Below are 21,675 nucleotides of genomic sequence, written 5' to 3'. Positions count from 1 at the left end.
ACTAGCCTTTCATAAAATAACAAATTGATATTTAAAAGCCCTTTCAATATTGTGCTGGCTTTACAAGGGAGGAAAATTATCAACTAGCCTTTTCATGTGTGACGTTATGATAAAATAGACCAAATGGCAAGGTCATGAGGAGCGGAAATGGTGAGGAAAGGGAGAGGCTTCAGGAATATGTATGGTTTAGGGAAGGTGTTGGTGGTAATTAAGAAATATTTGTATTGTATTGGCTATTGTATTTGTATTGGCTGTCAGCTGAATTGAAAGTTACTCTTCTTTTCAGAGTACTAAGGTCTCTATTTTGTAGTTTTAGGATTTTCCACTTTTACTTCTTCTAATTTTTTTTTGCAACTTTGTCACAAAATGCAACCATAAAAAGGTCAAACCTATTAAAAGCAAAAGAAGAAGAAGAAAAAAGAAAAGGGGGTTATATTTTTCTGTTCTTTCTTTACAACCTGCCTTAATTTTGAATGGTTAATTAGAAACCAGCTTCCATTTCAAATGCCTAGATGCAGTTGAAGGAATAACTATGACTGTGACTATGCAGTGCTAGCTGACTCTCAGAGCTACTCTATTAGGACATGCCTTTACTTATTTGAGGGAACTTAAAAGCTTATTTAAGGCATCAAGGGAGCACAGTCAGCTAAGCATTGGGTTTCTAAAATCAAAGTCCTATGTTCCATTCAACTGGCCCAGGAGCTGTGCAAAGAAAGATGAGGTTGTCTGCCCCCTATAATTCTCACTGCCATCAAAGCAATGCTGACACATAGCGACACACTATGGGTTCCGAGACTGTCACTGTTTACCTGAGTAGAAAGCCCAGTCTGTCTCCCTCAGAGCTGCTGGTGATTTCGAACTGCTAAGCATGTGGCCTGCAGCCCAACTTGTAACTGCTACATGACCAGGATTGCCACAAGTTGGAATCACCTGGAAGTAGTTTGAGAATGTATTTGACCCAAAGCACTGAATTCCCAGTGTTAAGGAGAACAGGTGGTGCTTTAGCTTTGTTGGCATTTGGCAAGAAGGAAGTCATTAGCCCTTTAACAAATCCTTCTGTTAATACTAGAAATTCCATTATACTAATGTGTCTGGCTCGTATTTTAAGTTTGAAGGCGATCTTATATGGCCAAGGAGTCATAGTGGTGCAATGGTTTGGCGTTAGACTTCTGACCAAAAGTTTGGCAGTTGAAACCTCCATAGAGAAAAGACCTGTTGGTCTGTTCCCATGAGAGGTATAGCCTAGAACCCACCTGGAGCAGCTTACTCAGTCACACGAGGCTCTATGAGCCTGACCAACTCGATGGTGCCTAGCCACACCTTCTATCAACAGGCTACTAAATCACCCAGACACCCGTTCTCCTAGTAGGCAACACCTAGGTAGATGTACGCCTCGTAGTCTGTCCATAGGAATTGCACACCTCTCTGCTTAAGACAACCCATCTGATTCTCCATCAGGAGGGTCCCGGCATTTCTCTTGTTAGGCAAGTTTTATGGGTTTCACTTTTTTCAGTCACAACTTTGAATGGCTAACAGGATCTGTCATATAAGTTTCTATTGAAGATTAACTGAGAAAACACTTGGGATGTTATCTATATACTACCATGGAAATATTAAATAAATTACTCTCCAACTCAAATATATGGTGGGATTTGGATTTAATTTTAAATATATGTATTTTCTCAAAAAAATACAATGATGTTTTCATAAGTGTGGGCTCCTGTACTTGAGAAATGTTGCTAATTCTGGTGGATTCCATAAATGAAATAGACCCCTTTACACTCATATATTACCTTAGTGCAATAATAAATAAAAGAGAATGGAGATTTACATAAATTACAAATACTACTCTGGAATTTATAATATGTGCCAAATTAGCAGCAATCATTAGGGATGTTAAGATAGAGGGAAAGAGGGTTTACTTAGGGCTGCATGTGAACTTCATGGAGGAGAAAGAGTTTGAGCCAAAGTTTGAAACAATAACCAAGAATGCATGAGGAAGAAAGCGAGAATTAAATACATAAAGGCCCAGGAGCTAGTTTGGAAGTGGGAGGGGCTAGCAAATTTGGCTGCTGAAGTGATTTGTGTAGGGATATGATGAGACAAGCATTCAAAGAGAAAAACCGAAGCCTTCAAGTTTACTCTAAGTGTGACAAGGTAGAACTGCTCCTGAATATTTTCTTGTTTGTAATCTTTATGGAAGTGTTTGAATGATCATTTCGGAGCCCTGGTGGCATCGTGTTATTATGTTGGGCTGCTCACCGTCAGGTCAGCAGTTGGAAGCTGCCAGCCACTCCTAGGGAGAAACATAAAGTGTCAAGAGTGGTCCTATACAGTTGCAATGAGTCAAACTTGACTCCAGGCAGTGAGTGAGCGAGTTCCATGGAGACTCTGGATGGGTTTGAACAGTCCTCCTTTATGTTGGCAGTCAATGGTGAACTGAGTCAACCACGCCCCCTTAAAGAGAGAGGGCAGGGGTAAATGGTAAAGAATTTGAATGTCAAACTAGTGTTTAGACAATGATAAATTGCTAAAGGGCTTAAGATATTTGTATCGACAAAATCTCTTCTGATCTAGTTTACTTGAAAATACTACCGAAAATTTTACCATTTGGCATAACTGTGTCCCAAGCCATGTATATTATCTCAGAATCTGTTTCACTCAGGTTAGTGGGATTTAATCCTCAAACTTTATTTTTATAACACAGAGGATCAAAATGCAAATGTGACAGTTCCTTTGAAAATATTAAAATAAATAACTATAGGCACATAAAAACATTTTAACACAATTTTTAAAAAGAAGACAGCAGAACAAGTACATTTTTCCTAGAACAGACACAGATTTGTATCTAATTTTATATTTGAATTATGGAGATAATACTACATACGATCTAAAACACAGGCGAGTGATGTTATTTTATGACCCATGTTGTTGTTGCGATGCTGCGGGGTCATTGCAGAGTCGGTGTGACAAAGCAGAACAGAATGAAACCCTGTCCAGCCTTGCACCAACCTCACAATTATTGTTACATTTAAAGCATTAAATCAGCCACTGTGTCCACCTATCTATTCTCCTTTTGAGCTGCCCTTCTATTTTACCAAGCATGATTTCCTTTTTCAGGGACTGGTCTTTCCTGATAACATGTCCAGAATATGCCCATAGGCAACTCCATGTAATTGATGTAGAAACTGGCATACTGGAGGTTGTGGGATGGGATTTCTAGGCTGTGTATCTTTCCCCTCATAGGTCTTCATAGACTTTGCCTTTGTTAATATGGTAGGTGAGTCATAAAACTCAGCATTGATATCACTTGGTTCAAAACAAACAAACACATTCCTAAGCCTTCACAGTTATATCCTTTCCAATATATTCTACCATTATTTTCTAGTTCTCCATTTTAACAAATAGACAAATATAGATGGTCTCAATCAAGCGTGGTGAATTTTATAGGAATACAATTCAGCTCTGTAGTTAAAAGTGTCAACATTTCTCTTCCCAAATCTCTATTTGTAGAGGTTTCCCAGTCAGCGCTCAAGCGCTATGGTGATGGAGAATGCAGTGTGCATGAACTTAGTCAAGACAAGATGGTTACACATGTTTCTGTTTCTCTTTAAAACAGGCTATTTTGGCTACATCTTAATTTTAGGGGGAAAGAAGCTAAAATGGGAAATTGTCATTTTCATACTTTCTTGCAGCTAACTACATGGCTTTACATAATGGAGTAAGCGATTTTTTAATTATTATACTATTATATGCAGGGAAACATATTTAGCAGACTAACAAGAAGTCAATACTTTACATAGTTAAATTGAAAAAAAAAATCTGGTTACTGATTACTAAATAGATGTAATCTAGGAAGAGATAAAAAACAAGGATATTTTCCTTTGAATTATTTTAATCATTTTTGACTCATGATTTATTTAAAAATTGACTATGGTCATCTATATTTGAATATGTTTTCTAATTAATTTTTAATTATTTTTTACCCATGGAGGGTTAAATTTAATGCATAGCTTTAGTATACTATTGCTTATTTCTCAGATGTATAGGGTAAACTGTTTTTATTCATCAAAGAAGAAATGACCATATTTGAGACACTATAGCAAAAAGTAATTTATCAATAACTGTCAGACATCTGGTCAATTTTATTTTATTAATGGTACATATTACTTATATTTCATGGAGCTTAACAGCTTTCAAGTGACTTTCTAATAAGCTTATATAATATTATAACACTTGTAACAAAGGAGAAATGGAAGATATGGAATATCCATTTAATAGTAAGTGAAATTAACATGAGCAGATTAGCACTTCCTTTCATCAAATTGCTCTCACCTTTCTCCACAGTCTTTTTGTGTGTGGTGTGTGTATTTCTGGAAACATATGCATTGCTTTGTTTCTGGCCTCCATTACTAGCTCTTTATTTCACCTACAGCTTACAATTTAGTTGAGGAATGAGGCTGAGCTGCTACTTCCCTGTATAATTGTTCCACTATCATGTCACCATCCAAGACATGGGAATCATATGTCCCAAGCAGTACCTGTACTGTACCAGCTAACCTGGTTAGTCAGTTTTCTCTGTTTTGTATTTTGTTAAAATTTACTCTCAGTATTCATATTCTAATTCCAAATCCTCCTTTCCCCCTCTTCCTATCAGATTTTAGCCAATTTATAAATTACCTGATCACACTATAAACACAGAAACCCTCATTAGTTCGAGGTTCTGGGTTTTGGTTTTTGTGTGCAGTCAGTAATACTGTAACAGTGGTTGTTATAGTAACCAGTTTTCTTCAGGAGAGGAAAAGAGAAAGGGCATTTGAAAATGCTTAAGATTTAAGAGAAGGCAATAAAGGTCCAAGGTTTCTTATACCACTAGACGATAATTCTAGAAAACAGCTGTTTTCTAAGGACCCGATTTTGAAATAGTCAAGTAGGTCAACTACTGCTAGCTACCATTCTTCCTGAATTAACCTGGATAAATTCAGTCTATATCCGACATTATATATTTATCAAAATAGTTTCAGAAAAAGTGCCTACATTGCCCAGAAAACTGAGTAAATTGCATAAAGCTATAAAGGCAGAATTATATTCCATGGTTACTCACAATAACCATTTACAAAACACAAATAGGTTGTCAGTGAGTGATTACCTTTTTAATGTCTTTATTTAGTTTACTTGTTTAATTTATTCTTTATTTCAAAGTATGATTGGTTGATTTGAGACACAATTCTTCACCCTCTTGTAATTGCCAATATATGAGGGTAAGCAAAAAAGCATTGCTATAAAATCATAGGAACATTTATTAAACAAGAATTTCACAATGCGAAGCTATTATTTCTCAAATTTTCCTCTATCTTGGTGCATATACTTTTGATGACAGTGTTTCCATTTCTCCGGAATTGTCCCATAGAACTCTGGACTTTCTCTTTACACCACATCAAAACATCAGCTTTGGCATACTTAAGGCGCTCAAGTTGTCTCTTTTTAAAATGCTCTTGGTGCTTGGGAAAGAAACCAAAGTCTGAAAGGACAAGATGCGGGCTGCAGGGTGGACGAAGGAAAGCGTGCCGACGACATTTTCACCGTCAGTCTGGCTGCCCTCAAAGAATGAGCAGGAACTGCCACGATGGAAAAGATATTCGTTGGTGTTACTTTCCTGGAATTTTACCAAGACAGATTTGAATTTCCTTAAAATATATTCTTAAACCCGATGATTATCTTGTATCCTTTGGGAAAATCTAATAAGACTGCCCCTTTGTAATCTCCAAAAAGTGCCACCATAATGTTCTAAGCTGACCTTCCTGCCTTGAATTTAACTGACCAGCAGATCCCCTAGGAAACCACTGTTTGGATTGAACATTTGTTTGGAAGGCACCCTAATGAGACTAAAGGAGCCTTGGTGTCTTAATGGTTCTAGTTTGGGCTGCTAATCAAAAGGTCAGCAGTTTGACACCACCAGCCACTCCACAGGAGAAAGATGAGGAAGAAAGAGTTATAGGTTTGGAAACCCACAGGGGCAATTCTACCCTGTCCCCAAGGGTGCTATAAGTGTCATCCAACTCAGTGGCAATGAATTCCATTTTATTTTTAATGAGACTACGACAAGTGCATTATTGAAAAAACTGTCAACCTGGCTAGACCAGAGGATACACAGCGGTGCAGATGGGAACTGGAAACACAGGGAATCAAGGACAGATGAACCCTCAGGACCACTGGTGAGAGTGGCGATACCAGGAGGGAAGTGGGAAGGGGGGATAAAAAGGGGGAACCGATTACAAGGCTCTACATATAACTTCCTCCCTGGGGGACAGACAACAGAAAAATGGGTGAAGGGAGACACCGGGCAGTGTAAGATATGATAAAAACATAATTTATAAATTATCAAGGGTTCATGAGGGAGGGGGGAGGAGCAAGGGAGGGGGGACTAAAAAAAAGGAAAATGAGGAGCTGATTCCAGGAACCCAAGTGGAAAGCGAGAGTTTTGAGAATGATGAGGGCAACGAATGTATGTGTGCTTTACTCAATTGATGTATGTGTGGATTGTGATAAGAGTTGTATGAGCCCCAATAAAATGATTTTAAAAAAAACTTGTCTAATGCCTCCCACTGGTCACCTGTTTTGTTTAGACAAAGCACCTGAAAGCATCTATGAACTGTAATCCTAGTAGCACTGCAGTTTGATTTACATATGTTATGCTTCAGTCAATATCCATATACATCTAGGGAAATTTAAAGTACCGTATATACTTGAGTATAAAATGAGTTTTTCAGCACATTTTTAATGCAGTTTTTGTGGTAAAATTAGGTGCCTCAGCTAATATTCACATCGGCTTATACTTGAGTATATATGGTACACATATTTAATCCAGGATCCAGTACTTAGTTTCACTTAATATACTATAAAACATTTTTAATATTAATGCATAAAGATATAGCTTTTAAAAATAAGAGTACCTAGGGTGTTTTGCCATAATTTCTATAAACAGTGTCTATTAATGAAAGTCAAGAATGTTAGAATGTATGGCCCTGATTAATTTTGGAAATGTTCTCGAGAGAGACCAGGCCCCAGACAAGGGCATCAGACTTGGTAGAATAGAAGGGGAACTCGGCAGGAGAGGACCCTCAATGAAGCAGATTGCCTCAGCTTCTACAGCTGGTGACAGCAGGAATAGACGCAAACAACAATAATTGGGAGGACGGTGCACGATCAATCAATGCTACAACAAATGTTTTCACACATGAGAGAACTATCTATAGATTAAAATATTGCTACATCATGTAACAGGAACATCTCATGTTTTATAAATATTTCTATATAACCATCCAAAAATATGTCACCAGTGACATGTGAAGGTGCGTTTCTTCATGCTTTAATCAGTGAGTTGTGTTGGTTACCATCAAGTCATTCTGACTCAGAGCACCCACATGGACAGAAGAATGAGATGGGCCTGGTCCTGCACCACCGTCACAATTGCTCTTATGTTTGAGCCCATCATTGCAGCCACTGTGCCAATCCATCTGGCTGAGGGGCTTTCTCGGCTTCATCGTCCCTCTCTTTTACCAAGCATGATGTCCTTTTCCAGGGAGTAGTCTGTTCTGGTAACATGTCCAAGGTATATGAGGCAAAGTTCCATCCCTGTGTCTACATAGCATTCTCGTGCTTTTTCCAAGAGAAATTTTTGTTCTTCTGGCAGTTGATGGTACTTTCAATACTTTTTTCCAGCATCATATTCGTGACAGATATCCTCAAAACTATATTACTAATCTGATAGACAAAAAGTGATATTACATTGGTGTCTTTCTTTAGAATACCCTGAATTTGGTTTCTTTGTTTGGGTTTTAGCACCTTTGACAATTACTAGATAATTATATTTCTTTTTTAGCTGACTTGTGTTTATATTATGTGTAAACTATTTTTGTAGGAGATATATATATATCTTTGTTGTTAGGTGCCATCAGTAGGTTATGACTCACAGCGACTCTACGAACAACAGAGTGAAGCACCACCTGGTCCTGCACTGTTCTCACAATTGTCCTAATGTTTGAGCTCACCGTTGCACCCACGGTGTCAAGGGCTCTCCTCTTTTTCTCTGCCTTTCCTCTTACCAACAAGCACGCTGTCCCTCTTCAGGGACCCGTTTCTCCTGAAACCCTGTCCAAAGCATGTGAGATGCAGTCCTGCCATCTTTCCTCTAAGGAGCATTCTGGTTGTATTTCTTTCAAGACAGAATTGTTTGTCCTTTTGGTAGTCCATTAGCCTTGGTTGCCTAGTGGTTACACATTGGGCTACTAACCGCAAGGTCAGCAGTTCAAACCCACCAGCCTTTCCAAGGGCGTAAGATGAGGCTTTATACTCCCATAAAGAATTACAATCTTGGAGCCCACAAGCACAGTTCTACCCTGCCCTACACTGGGAGTCAGAGTTAGCTAAATGGCAGTAAGTCTGACTGGGTTTATGTATGTAATATATATATACATTTTTTTTCTTTGTGAGGTGGATTTACGAAGATGATTTTTTTTTCTAAGTATGGACACAAAAATACTATTTTTAGTTTTATTATATTGCTTGTGTATGTGTGTGTTTGTGTGTGTATATTTTTCACCAGGTTTGACACTTTTTAAAAAATTGCAGACCTTCTTAGCGGAGTTTTACATTTTTGAGTAATCAAATTTGCCTAAGTTTGCTTTGTTTCCCTGCTTTTAAATGGCTTGTCCCCACTTGTTTAGTGCATTATTTAAAAATTTACATACTAATATAACTTAAGTTTTGTGTATCATATGGAAATGCACATAATATTTCCCTTCCAAATACATAGATTTCTCAACAATATTCTGAGTTATGTTGGGTTTTCTAGAGAAACAAAACCAGTGACATTTATATAGATATAAAAAATAAATTTACATCAAAAAAGCAGCCCACATAACTGCAGAGTGGGTAGCTCCAGTCCAACTTAAATCTGTGAGACAGCTGATGGACCAGGAAACGGAAAGCTGAGCCGGAGGGAGGAAGACCATGAACCAATAGAAGCAAAGTTAAGTGCATCTATAGCAGGAAATATTGAAGGCTGCTACCAGTTCCCAGTCAGCAAGCCACATGGCAGGCTATTGGCTCAAGCCCCAAGAAACCAGATGCAGAATCCAAGCCAGTGGGAGGAAGATGTAAAGGAAGTACTCTACAAGGTCAATTTATACCCTTGGAGGTCACACCTCCAAGGGTCCATCATCAGTCTGTGTACTAGGTAAGGGGATGGATCACCTGGATTTGTTTACATTATGTTAGGGCTAAATTATTGAGGATCCTGACCCAACCAAGTTGATACAAAACCCAAATCTCTCAAAGTCACTGAATCCATTTATCTGTGTCAATTAGATAGAAAAACACACTTTGCTATTTAACAGTTTTCACACATATACCAATAAAAACCCATTGCCAGTGTGTATCTTACAACTAACATGCATCCTGTAGGATAGAATAGAAGTGCCCCTGGAATTGTCCAGTGCGGTACATTTTGATGAAACACACAGCCACGTATCTCTTGGGTAGAGCGCTGACAGGTTCAAACGTTTGACCTTTTGGCTGGCAGCCAAGTTTGAAACCACTGCACGACTGGTGCTTCTTTCAACAGAGAGAGAGCTCTTTCTAAGTCAGGAGAAAAACGAGGCTTTCTAGTTCCATAATGAGTTACAGTATCAGAAACCCACAGGCGATGTTTTACCCTGTCTTATAGGGTTGCAGGGGAGTGAGTATATAAACGTTTGCATTTATTTATTTAATTTGTGTAACAATGCTAGAAACAGACAGTAACACACACATATGGGCTTCATCATTCTTAGGAAAGTTCACTTATCTTTGAGTTTCATTTTGTACACAACCTATTTGAAGACAGCCCATATTCACAAATTGGAAGATTCACCACAATACATAATGTCAATTTCCACAGATCAATCTAAAAAATGCAAAGCCATCTTAGACAAAATTCTAGAAGGTCTTATTTTAGAAAATGACACGATAATTTTAAAATAATAATTTGGAAAGATCAAGGATCAAAAAGAAAGAAACATTTTGAAACAAAGCAAAGTTGAAGGATGTCCCCTACCCAACATTAAAAGTTAATGGATGATGCAGTAATAAAGTTAGCATCTCATTCACAGCCATCGTGAGTCAATAGTTAATGCCAACTCCTAGTGACCCTATAGGACAGGGTAGAACTGCCCCTGTGAGTTCTGAGATTTTAACCCTTTGAGAGAATAGAAAACCCAACACAAAGCAGTGCACAGCCAGGGTTCCTTAGAGATAGCACAGTACTGGAAAAATAATCTTCAGACAAATGACTTCTGGGGACGATTTTATTACAAAATAGTCTTACTCTTTTCTCTTTTTCTATCAAACATTACTGTTTTCTTTGGCTCACTTATCTGTCCTTTGTGTTGTTTTTAGAAAGTCCTCAATGTTTCCACTCTATGCAGGTAACCATTTCTAATTTACATATGCATGACTGGTGTAGACTTTCATTTCTCATGAGCTCTGCTATGCTTCAAGTTTTCTAAGGCAGGGTTTTGCTTGTTTCCCTCAATCACTCATCTTCAGTTGGAAATCCACCTGTTCCTTTCATAAGGCAACGGAACAGAACTTCTTTTGATTCAGCTTGGTTCTGCTCACTAACGGGTTTTGGTATATGAGACCTTATGGGTGATTTGATGATTTGGAGCACAGTTAGTTGGAGAATATTAAGTCTTGAGAAAATGTCACTTTCATCAAAGGGCCTACATTTCAAATCAGATTGAAAACTTCTCCATTGCTTTTTGATAATGTATCTATTGGACTAAATGGATTTTGAAAGAAAGAAGTTGATTTTTTCCCTGTTAAAAAAAAAATATATATAAATATATTAGATTTATTTTTATTGTACTCTTTTGATACACTATAGTTACCTTGGTCCAGGAGAAGCTGATATGTTGCCTTGACAACATTTAATATTCCAGGAACATTTACTGCTAAAAAAAAATAAACAAGTGGCTTTACAAACCCATAAAATATTATCATAACCAACTGCTTTTTTATTTCCTGCAGCATGCCAAAGGAAAGATGAGCGATGAGCAGACCTGATTATATTTTTGTGACTATTAAAAGTACCGAAGTGAGAACTCTGTGCTTTGAAATAGGAAACAAACAAATGTAATCAATGTTCTCATGGCAACAAATGCTCCAGCCATTGTGTCCCTCGGGCAGTGGTCAGAGTATGAGATTGGGCTCGGGGGGGATGCCAGTGTCAGGGAGGGGCAACTACCTTTTTCTATTTTTAGAACTATCCATCTGTAGTTATACAATTATCATTTTTCATCCTTGTCTGAATATAACGTATTCTTTCCTTGCCAATATATTTCAGGATTTTCACACCTGTATCTGAACACTGATAATTCTATCCAATGACATTCAGTTGTAAGTGAAATGGATTTGGGAATTTATATGGTACTGAGAGAAGCTAGGGCTTGGATTCAATTGATTGTGTGCCAATCCGGGTAAGGACAGCTGTTAATTACGGGGACGTAGGCAAACAAATCACTGTACTGGAAGTTAGAAAGACCGAAGAGGGTGTTTGAATTTGCAAGTACAAAAAGCTTCTGGATTTTAGTAGGAGAGTAATAAATGTCGATTATCTTACGCTTTGTTTATATGTATTTAGACCAAAGATGATACAACCTTCAAAAAGGATTACATCTCAAAAGCCAAAGCAAAAATCCTCACAACTAGATCAATGAACAACATGATCATAAATAAAATGTTGAAAAATTAATAATTGTCATTGAAGTGTCAAAGATTTCATTTTCTTGGATCCACAATCAGTGGAAATTAAATGGAAGATCTGCTGCAAAAGACCTCTTTAAAGAGTTTAAAAGCAAAAATGTCACTTAAGATACTTCAAATGCACCTGATCCAAGCCATTGTGTTTTCAATCACCTCATATGCATGTGACTGCAGCAAATAAACAAGGGGGACTGGTAAAAAAATGAATGAATTTGGATTACGATGTTGGTGAAAACACTGACTATCGCATGGACTGTCCTAAGAACAAGCAAATCTATCTTGGAAGAAGTATAGCAGACGACTGCTTAAAAGAAAGGATGGAGAGGCTCTGTCTTGTGTATTTTGAATATATCATTACGATAGACGAGTCCCTGGAGAAGGAGATCATGTCTGCTAAAGTAGAAGGTCAGTGAACAAAAATAAGCAAGACTCCTAATGAGAATGGATGGACTCACCCGCACCCACGATGGACTCAGACAGAGAAATGACTATGAAGAGAATGCAGGACCGGGGAGTGTGCATAGACGTGAACCTACTGACCAGCATCTGAAAACAACATTGAATGTATGGAATAATTCTGCATCCTTCATTCATTAAATTATTAAATGCATCCCTCAAAAACCACGTAATCACAACTACTCAGAACTGCAGAGAAATTAGTATAATATCATGCAGTCCCCTAATACGATGGAGGAAAATGGGCCAAAAAGATCAAGTGCTGAGTGTGGGTCAGCTGTACTTATGACGGATTTTACACCTAACCAAATTCCATCCAGGTTGTGAGTAAATGAGAATCACTAGTAAATTCCATAGGACATTACAAAAAAAACAACTAAATGCATGGATTATGTTGACATAAGTTCTAAGACAGTTGACTGATTTTGAGAATTTACTTCCAGTGTTTGCAAAATTTCATTGAAATCACAGAAAAATGTGATTGTAAATAGATCAGTAGTAACATGAATAACCATTTGTCTGTCATTTTTACATACTGTTTACTTGGGGTTACTATAATTCTGGAAGATTTGTCACTCGTATTTCAAATACTAGTAGGGTCAGCCAAAGTGTACGGGCTTCAGCAGTGCTTCCAGACTAAGAACAGATTACAAAGAATGGATAAGCTGTCCACTTCTGAGAAATTAGCGGCTAAAAACTTTATGTGTAGCATTGAAACATTGGCAGATGCTGAAGGTTTAATGAATAGGAGCATACTATTGTTTAAAGACAATGCCAGAAGATGAGCCCCTCAGGTCAGAAAGCACACAAAATATGATTGAGGAAAAGCTGTCTTCTCAAATTAGAGTCCACCCTAATGACTTGAATGGAGTAAAGCCTAAGTGAGTAAAATCTTAAAGATCATCTATTGTTGATGTGGCACAACTCAAAATAAGAAGGAACAGATGAAAAAAATCTAGTAATAAGAACTTGAAATGTGTGAACTCTGAATCTCGGAAAATTGGAAGTCACCAAAAATGAAAGGGAAGGCATAAATATTAATATCTTTAGTGAACTGAAAGGGTCTAGTAGTAGCCCTTTCCAACCATAAAATCGTGTGGTTTACGGTACATGGAATGACACAATCAAGAAGAATGCCTGTGCAGTCATGATCAAAAAGAATATTCCGACATCTACTTTGAAATGCAATGCTGTCTATAATTGGATTATATCTATCATATTGAAGAAAATCCTGTCAATTCAAATTTATGCACCAACCACCAAAGCTATGGATAAAGAAATTGAGGACTTCAGTTTGAAATTGCTCAAACATGCAATCAAGATGCACTGGTAAATATTGAGAATATTTCATAAATATTTGGAATGCAAACATTAGAAACAAAGGGGAAGGAGTCATCAGAAAATAAGGCCTTGGGGATAGAAACTAAGGCAGATATTGCCTGACAAACTCTTGCAGGACCAGCAACTTATTCGTGGCAAACAGCTATTTCCAACAACATAAATTGAAGCTGCACACATGGACTTCTCCAGATGGAATACACAGAAATCAAATCGACTAAATCTGTAGAAAGAGACAGTGGAAAAACTCATATCAGTAACTAAAAACAAGCAAGGTGCTGACTCTGGAAGAGATCATCAATTGCTCTTAAGAAAGTTCAGGTTGAAGCTGAGGAAATGAAGGGTGAGGTCCAGCAACTATGGCAGGGGCCAAACCCAATCCAGGGATACATAGGGCAGCCAGCTAAATAAGACGGGGAAAGAAAGAGAGAGGGAAAAAAAGACATGGATGGGGGTGTGTGGAGGAGGGCCCTAACCCACCCAAGAGGGGAGGGTATTGTTTGTATCTCCCCAGGAGAGGGAGAGAGAGACCAGGCTTCAACCCCATGTGCCAAGATGTGAATACAACATACCAGCATGTACCAGGGAAACAATTGAGAGGTTTACACAGCTTGGGGAAAGGGGCATGTCTGATTAGAGTACATGGGAAAAGCAGGAAGGGATGGAGAGGGAGAGGAGGACATTCTGGCCCACTAAGCCCAGAGGACGATATTCCTGCTTGGAGCAGACAACACACTGAGAGGACCATAGGGCCAGCCCCACCACAAAACATGACAGCCCTCACTAAACCGTAGCTGTAGCCCTGGCGGGGACAACACTGGAGACACAGTGAGAGAATTGTGCACAATATATAGATAATGAGAGGGGAATAGAACTATGTACTCATATCTATATGTTAAGAATTACGGTTGCAGATGGGCATTGGGCCTTGACTCAAGTACCCCCTCAACACAAGAACACTTTGTTCTAACAATCTGGCATTCTGTGAAGCTCACCTTCCTGACAGATCGCTGAACACAAAATAGTGCATAAGCAAATGTGGAAGAAAGCTGATGGTGCCTGGCAAGCAAAATATATAGCACCTGGAGTCTTAAAGGCTTGAAGATAAGCAAGCAGCCATCGAGCTGAGAAGCAAGAAAGCCCACATGGAAGAAGCACACCAGCCTGTGTGGTCATGAGGTGTTGTTGGGATCAGGTATCAGTTATCTAAGACAAAGAACAAAATCATACCCAATGTGAATGGGGGGTGGGGCATGGAATGGAGACCCAATGCCCATCTGCAGACAATTGAACATCCCCTCATAGGAGGGTCAAAGGGAAGAGATGAGCCAGTCAGGGTGTAGTGAAGTATAGCACTGATGAAACATGCAACTTTCCTCTAGTTCTTTGGTGCTTCCCCCCCCCACCCCCTTCCCCCTATCATGACCTCAATTTTACCTTAAAAATCAGATTAGACCAGAACATGCACACTACTACAGATAAGAGCTTGCAACACAGGGAATCCAGGAGAGATAAACCCCTCACGGCCATCGAGGAGAGTAGAGATACCAGGAGGATTAGGGGAGGGTGGGTGAAGAAAGGATCACAAGGATCAAACTAGAACCCCCCTCCCAGGGGGAAAAACAATGGAAAGGTGGGCGAGGGGTGATGGAGGACTGTATGATATGAAAATAATAATCTATAAGTTATCAAGGGTTTGTGAAGAAGGGCGGGCAGGGGAGGGGGAAGAAATGAGGAGCTGATATCAGGGGCTCAAGTGGGAAGAGAATGCTTTGAAAATGATAATGGTAGCATATGTGCAAATGTGCTTGACACACTGGATGAATGTATGAATTGTGATAAGAGATGTAAGAGCCCCCAATAAAAGTTTTTTTTTAAGAACTAAGTATGACCTTGAATCTCTCTCACATGAATGTTGAGAGCATCTCAAGAATAGATTTGCTGCATTAAACACTAGTGACTGAAAACCTGATGAGCTATGGGAGAGCATTAAGAACATCATTCATGAAGAAAGCAGATGATCAATTAAAAAGACAGAAAGAAATAAAACATCAAATTAGATGTCAGAAGAGATTCCCAAATGATGTAGCTATTAGTAATGGGCGAAATTATGAAGTTAAAAAGCTGAACAGAAAATTTCAAGGGGAAACGCCAGAAGATAAAATAAAATGTTATAATGAAATGTGCAAAGACATTTCATAGAGTTACCAAAACAATAAGGGAGAACATGCTCAGCATATCTAAGCTAAAATAATCAAAAAAAATCCAAGCCTCAAATTCCAGTATGAAACATTCTGTGGGCAAAATATTGAATGATACAGGGAGCATCAAAAGAAGACAGAAACATCAAAAGAAAACACAAAATCACTGTCATAAAAAGAACGAGTCCACATTCCACCAGTTCAGGAGGTAGCATATGAGAAAGAACTGATGGTACTAAAGAAAGAGGTCCAAGCTGCTCTGAAAACATAAGCCAAAAACAAGGCTCCAGTAATTGATGGAATACCAATGGAAATGTTTCAGTAAGCTAATGATGCACTTAAAGCACTCATCTCTACCTGGGAATTTGGAAGTAGCTACTTGGCTAACTGACGGGAAGTGATACACAATTTCCAGCTTACATATGTGGTCTTTTCCCAAAGAAAGGTGACCTAACACAATGATCAAATCATAGATCATAATCAATAATATCGCATGTAAGTAAAATTTTGCTGAAGATCATCCAACATTTTGCAGCAATACACTGAGAGGGAACTGCCAGAAGTTCAGGCTGGATGCAGAAGAAGACATTGAACAAGGGATATCATTGCTGATGTCAGGTGGATCTTGGCTGAAATAAGAAAATACCAAAAAAATGTTTACTTGTGTTTCATTGACTATGGAAAGTCATTTGACTGTGTGGACCATAAAAAAAATTACACAAACAAACAAAAAAAAAACCTGGATAGTCTTGAAAAGAATACCAGAATATTTCATTGCACTCATGTGGAACTTGTACATGGATTGAGAGGTAGCTGTGGGAATAGAACAAAGGCATACTGCATGGTTAATATCAGAAACAGTGTGTGTCAGAGTTGTATCCTCTCACTATACCTATTCAATCTGGATGCTGAGCAAATGATTAGAGAAGCTGGATTAGATGTAGACAAACATGGCATTAAGATTGGAGGAAGGACAAATAATAATAATTTATAAATTATCAAGGTTTGGGGGGTGGGGAGGGAGGAGAAAAATGAGGAGCTGATACCAAGGGCTCAAGTAGAAAGCAAATGTTTTGAGAATGATGATGGCAGCAAATGTACAAATATGGTTGACACAATGGATGGATGGATTGTGATAAGCGTTGTAAGAGCCCCCAATAAAATGATTTTAAAAAGAGGGGAAAAAATTGGAGGAGGGTTTGTGCAAGTGACACTACCTAGCTTGCTGAAAGTGAGTAGGACCGGAAGCATGTGCTGACGAAGACCAACAATTTCAGTATGGACTAAACTAAACAGTAACAAGATCAAAATCCTCCCAACTAGACTAATAGGTAACATTGTGACAAATGGAGAAAAGATTGAAGTCGCCATGGATTCCGTCTTGCTTGGATCCCATCCACAATCGATGCTCATGAAAGCAGCAGTCCGAAGATCAAAGGATGCATTGCTTTGGGCAAATCTGCTGCTTTAAATCTTTTTAGAATATTGACAAGCAGGGGTGCTACTTTGAGGACAAAGGTGTGCCGGACCCAAGTCATGGTATTTTCAGTTGCCTCATATGCATATGAAAGCTGGACATTAAATAAGGAAGATGGAAAAAGAATTGATGGGTTTGAATTGTGGTATTGATGTACCATTAATTGTCAAAAAGACAAAGAGCAGGGTCTCAAGACGTGTCCAGGTTGGATCACCTGGTGCTCCCATGGTTAGATGGGAAAATTAAGAGGTAAGGAGGCCATATTGGGAGGCCAGGTGCTAGAAATAGAATCTCAGTGTACTAGGGTTTGTGGTTCAAACCTCCCCTTATGATTTTTCACCCACAGTGATGCTCTAAGCTCACCACATCTGTCCGTGGGGTTGCCACATCCCTCACCAGGTCCAGTGGGACATTGTCTGCTGCCCCTGAGATCCAAGCGTGCAGTAATTTCCCCAGACTGCTGTCTAAGGGTGGCCGTAATCCCAGGCCTGCAGAAAGCTTCCAAAAATGAGCCACAAGAGCTCATTCCAGGTACTCCACTTTCTGTTACCCTCTTCGCTTGTGCATTCGCAGGCTTTGCACCTCCCCTCCCCACCCAGAGACCAGCAACCATATCAGCCACCTTTTCTCCCCAGCTATCTCAGCCTGTCAGCTTGGGTAATGATAGAGGATTAGACACTAATTTACTACAATCAGAGAGACTCTGGGCTATTTACCTGCGGCAGATGGCAGATTCCCTGGAGCACAGGAGTGAGCCAGGAGGGCAGTCAGAAGATCTCAGCCCAGTGAACCCCAAACCCACACAGCCAACCTAATCCCCCTTGCCTGGGGGACAGCACAGCCCCAATACCAGGAGAGCCTACAAGCCCCTAAAACAACAAGGGACCTCAGAAAACTCTGGTCATTCTGAGGCTGTTCCTTTTTGTACTTTGAATGAAAGCCTCTACTGCCAAGTACATTAATAAATCTTTAACATAACAAAGCAGGAAAAACCACCAGGAGCTAATGTCCTGGGCCTCAGCCCAAAACAGGTTTTACCAGTTTGGGCTTGACAAAGAGTCTTTGAAAGACTGTTCAAAGACCACAAAATATAAGTCAGCAAAAAAGTCTTCCATAAAAGACACCAGCCTGATGAGTAAGACATTGCTATACTCCATTCCCCTATGCTACTTCGGTGGGCTACAGGAATAGACCCCATCCCCTCACCCCCACTTGGCGACCTCCACCATCCCCATCCCCTCTGACCCGATTCATTAGACACATATTCTCTCAAGATAATTAACTCAACCACAAGAATACAGCTTTCACATCCATACCAGACACCAAATCATGCCCTAGCCTGAATCCTACCCACTCTTTGACCCCCTACAAGACCACAAGGCAGTAAGACATCATACCAGCAAACACTGTCTCTAGATAATATGCAGGGTCAACAAGGGACTCTGGTGGATTCACTAGACTCCTCCTTTACCCCAACCATGATAACCTCTGGCACCTGCTCCCTTCGTGTCAGCGACACACAACCTCCTTTAAACACGCCAATTAAGATTGCAGCTTTCTAGGGAGAGGGCCAGCCCACAGGGAGACAGAGACACAACATGAACTCTTAGCATAGTTAGCTCCAGATAGTTGTTAGACCTATTTGTATTAGCTTCCGAGAAAGAAAACACGGGACTCCTTTCCCCACCGCAGGAATCGGGATTCATCACGTCAGGGTTACTGAGTGACCTTCCCCACGCTTGGCAAGATAGCCAATGAACACGGAGTCCCATTGAGCCTACCCAGTCCACCTTCTGAACAGAAACACGGCCTCACAGCGGCACCCACAATAATAGCCTCTAGCTACCTAGGGATTGTACAGGAGAGGAGAACTCAGAGTTGTTCAGCGTCCTACTATAAAGAGGCCTTCTGTTTTAAATCGTTAAAGGTCTGCCCTCTTCCTTTCACAATTTGCAGGATTGATAAAGGACCCTGGTAGATTCAACATACCCATCACGTACCCCAACCACCACAACATGTAGCACCTGTTTCCTACCCCTCAACAATACCTAGTCTTCTCAACTTACCAACTAAATAGGTACTCCCCCACCATCCTCTGTGCCCAGGTCCCCGAGTGGCCCAGCCCCACCCTCACTGCCTGCAATCGCCCCACCATCTCTAAGAGAGTCACTCACATCGCCCTGCAAATATATAGATAGCTTGGGCTGTCAAGGGAGAGAGTCACCTACAGTGAGATAGAGATGCAGATCAAATCCACAGCCAGCTGGCTCCAATTAGTCCTTAGAATCATTCATACTAGTTTCTGAGAAAGAAATCACAGGATTCCTTGACTCTAAGGAAAGAAACACCAAGATCCACCAAAATGCCAAAAGACAACAACCCACATCAGCAGCCACTACAGAAAAGCAAGAGAAACAAAACATAATGTTTGTGGAGGACCTGAACCTAGCAACGCACCTAGAAGAAACAGATTTTGAACTGCCACAGAAAGAGGCCTGGGCTAGTTCGAGTAGACTAGAGAACCCAATCCATAGAAACTCAGATGTGTATACGAGAGAGTTTTATGCAAAGGGTAATTGTACATTAAGAAAGCATCCCGACCCAGTCCAGTCCAATGCAGGATGACCAGAGGCCAGTGGGTAGAAGGTCTTTGAATCTAGTGGCGTTGTAAGCATCTCAGCGCCGGCAGGGATCTCTACGTGGCGTCTCTGGCTTCAGAGGTCTGGTTGCATCAGGGTAGGTCCACGTGGCTTCTGCTCAGGGCACTAGCATAGTTCCATGTGTCTTGTCAGCTGCAATGTCTCCCAGGGAGTGAGCAGAAAGAGAGTGTGTCTCCTACCTCCAAGGAGGAAAAATAGGAGTTCCCAGAATTCTCAGGAGAAGGTCATGCCCATACCGAGGTCTCATTGGCTATCTCTGGATCAACAGGCTAGACTTCACCCCTACATTCTTAATTCTCAAATTGACACCAGATTAGGTAACTACCACAAGGTCCTATGGCTCTTTCTGTGCATTGGTTGTTCTGAGCAGGAATATCATCCTCTGGGCTTGGTGGGCCAGGATATGTTCCACTCTCTCTCCTTCCCTCTTCACCTGCTCCTGTGTGCTCTGATCTGAAAATAATATTTTAGAATGGCTCTCACCACAGGTCACCATAAATACTGGGTGTGTTAGTTCCTGGGTCTGTTATAACTATGCACCACAAACAATCTAACAATATAACTCAGTCTCTCACAATTCTGGAGACCAGTAGATAGGATTCAGGGTATCAGAAGATTATATTCTCTATATCTGGGTTTTTAGCTCTGGTCACCCTGAATTACCAAGCTTACCTGTCAGGCCTTAGCTGGAAGCCTGCACTCTTGAGCCAAGTTTGGTTATAGCTAATAAATCGCAGTTTCTGAAAGGAATTGGCTAAAGATTAAGCCTCCTTCGAAAGGACCCACTGACTAGCCACATTCCTCCGCTGCAATCTTGCATATCCAAACCACATGCTTTCATACAGAGGCCTCTTTCTCAGGTACCATGGTTAGAAGCCTTAGCACCATGCACTGCTTAAGCTCTTGTCAAGAGGAAGGGAAGAATTTGAAACTACTTTTCTCTGTTCTGACACACTATCCAGTACTTTCCCACTATTAGTCCTCCTTTTATCCTCCTCTCTACCCTCTGGAGTCCGTAAAACTTCTGGATCCTTTTGTGGGGCAATGTGCCAGTGAAACCCTGTTCTGGGGGGGAGATAGGAGAGGGGTAAGCCTTCTTTCTAACTTTCTCTTGCTTTGTTCTCTGATGATCCAAACCAAACCATGTGCCATGGAGTCAATTTATGGCCACCATAAGGGTTTCCTTATTATTTGAAGTAGCTAATTTTCTTTATAAAATGTGTGCTCTCTCTATATAGATTTATTTCAGAAATATAATACCACATGGGTCATCCAAAGAATAATACACATCTCCCTACAGTGTAAGAACTGTCCTATTGAGCAAATGATTTCTGGGAGCAGAAATAGCACTTTATGATCTATTTTTAAAGTAGTGAGATATATCGCAAGACTCTTCAGGAAATACACATGCATTAAAACCTAAAACTAAAAAAACAGCATGTGCTCTAAATAGAATATCTAATATAGAAAATAGGAATAGACTAATTTTAGTTCTTAAAATTCCAGAAAATAAGTCTGTTGGAAGCTTTTGTAGAATTTGGTGATGAGAGCTATGCATAGCAATTGTGCGCTATAGTCTAACGATGACTGTCACTGTCTTATACAGACTGAACCAATAATGGTGTCTCTATTATGTAATAAGAAAAAACACAGAGGAAAACAAAAACAGCACTACCTTTACTTTTCCAGATGCAAATTTGTAAACTATAGCATATTTTTTATTAAGATTCATGAATCT

General features: G+C 39.8%; 1 long non-coding RNA gene across 1 annotated transcript in view; it reads right to left on the bottom strand.

The window, feature by feature from the left end:
* Nucleotides 1-18,045, bottom strand: part of LOC123522555 — a 34,456-nt gene extending 16,411 nt beyond the window's left edge. The window contains exon 1 of the long non-coding RNA XR_006680805.1: nt 17,994-18,045. This is a non-coding gene — a long non-coding RNA (uncharacterized LOC123522555). The remainder of the gene's footprint in view (nt 1-17,993) is intronic.
* Nucleotides 18,046-21,675: the final 3,630 nt, after the last annotated feature.

Source organism: Echinops telfairi, unplaced genomic scaffold (assembly GCF_000313985.2).
Source record: "Echinops telfairi isolate 266 unplaced genomic scaffold, ASM31398v2 ScPeMD7_4;HRSCAF=17, whole genome shotgun sequence".
Lineage (NCBI taxonomy): Eukaryota > Metazoa > Chordata > Mammalia > Afrosoricida > Tenrecidae > Echinops > Echinops telfairi.
This window is presented reverse-complemented; position numbering and strand designations above follow the sequence as displayed.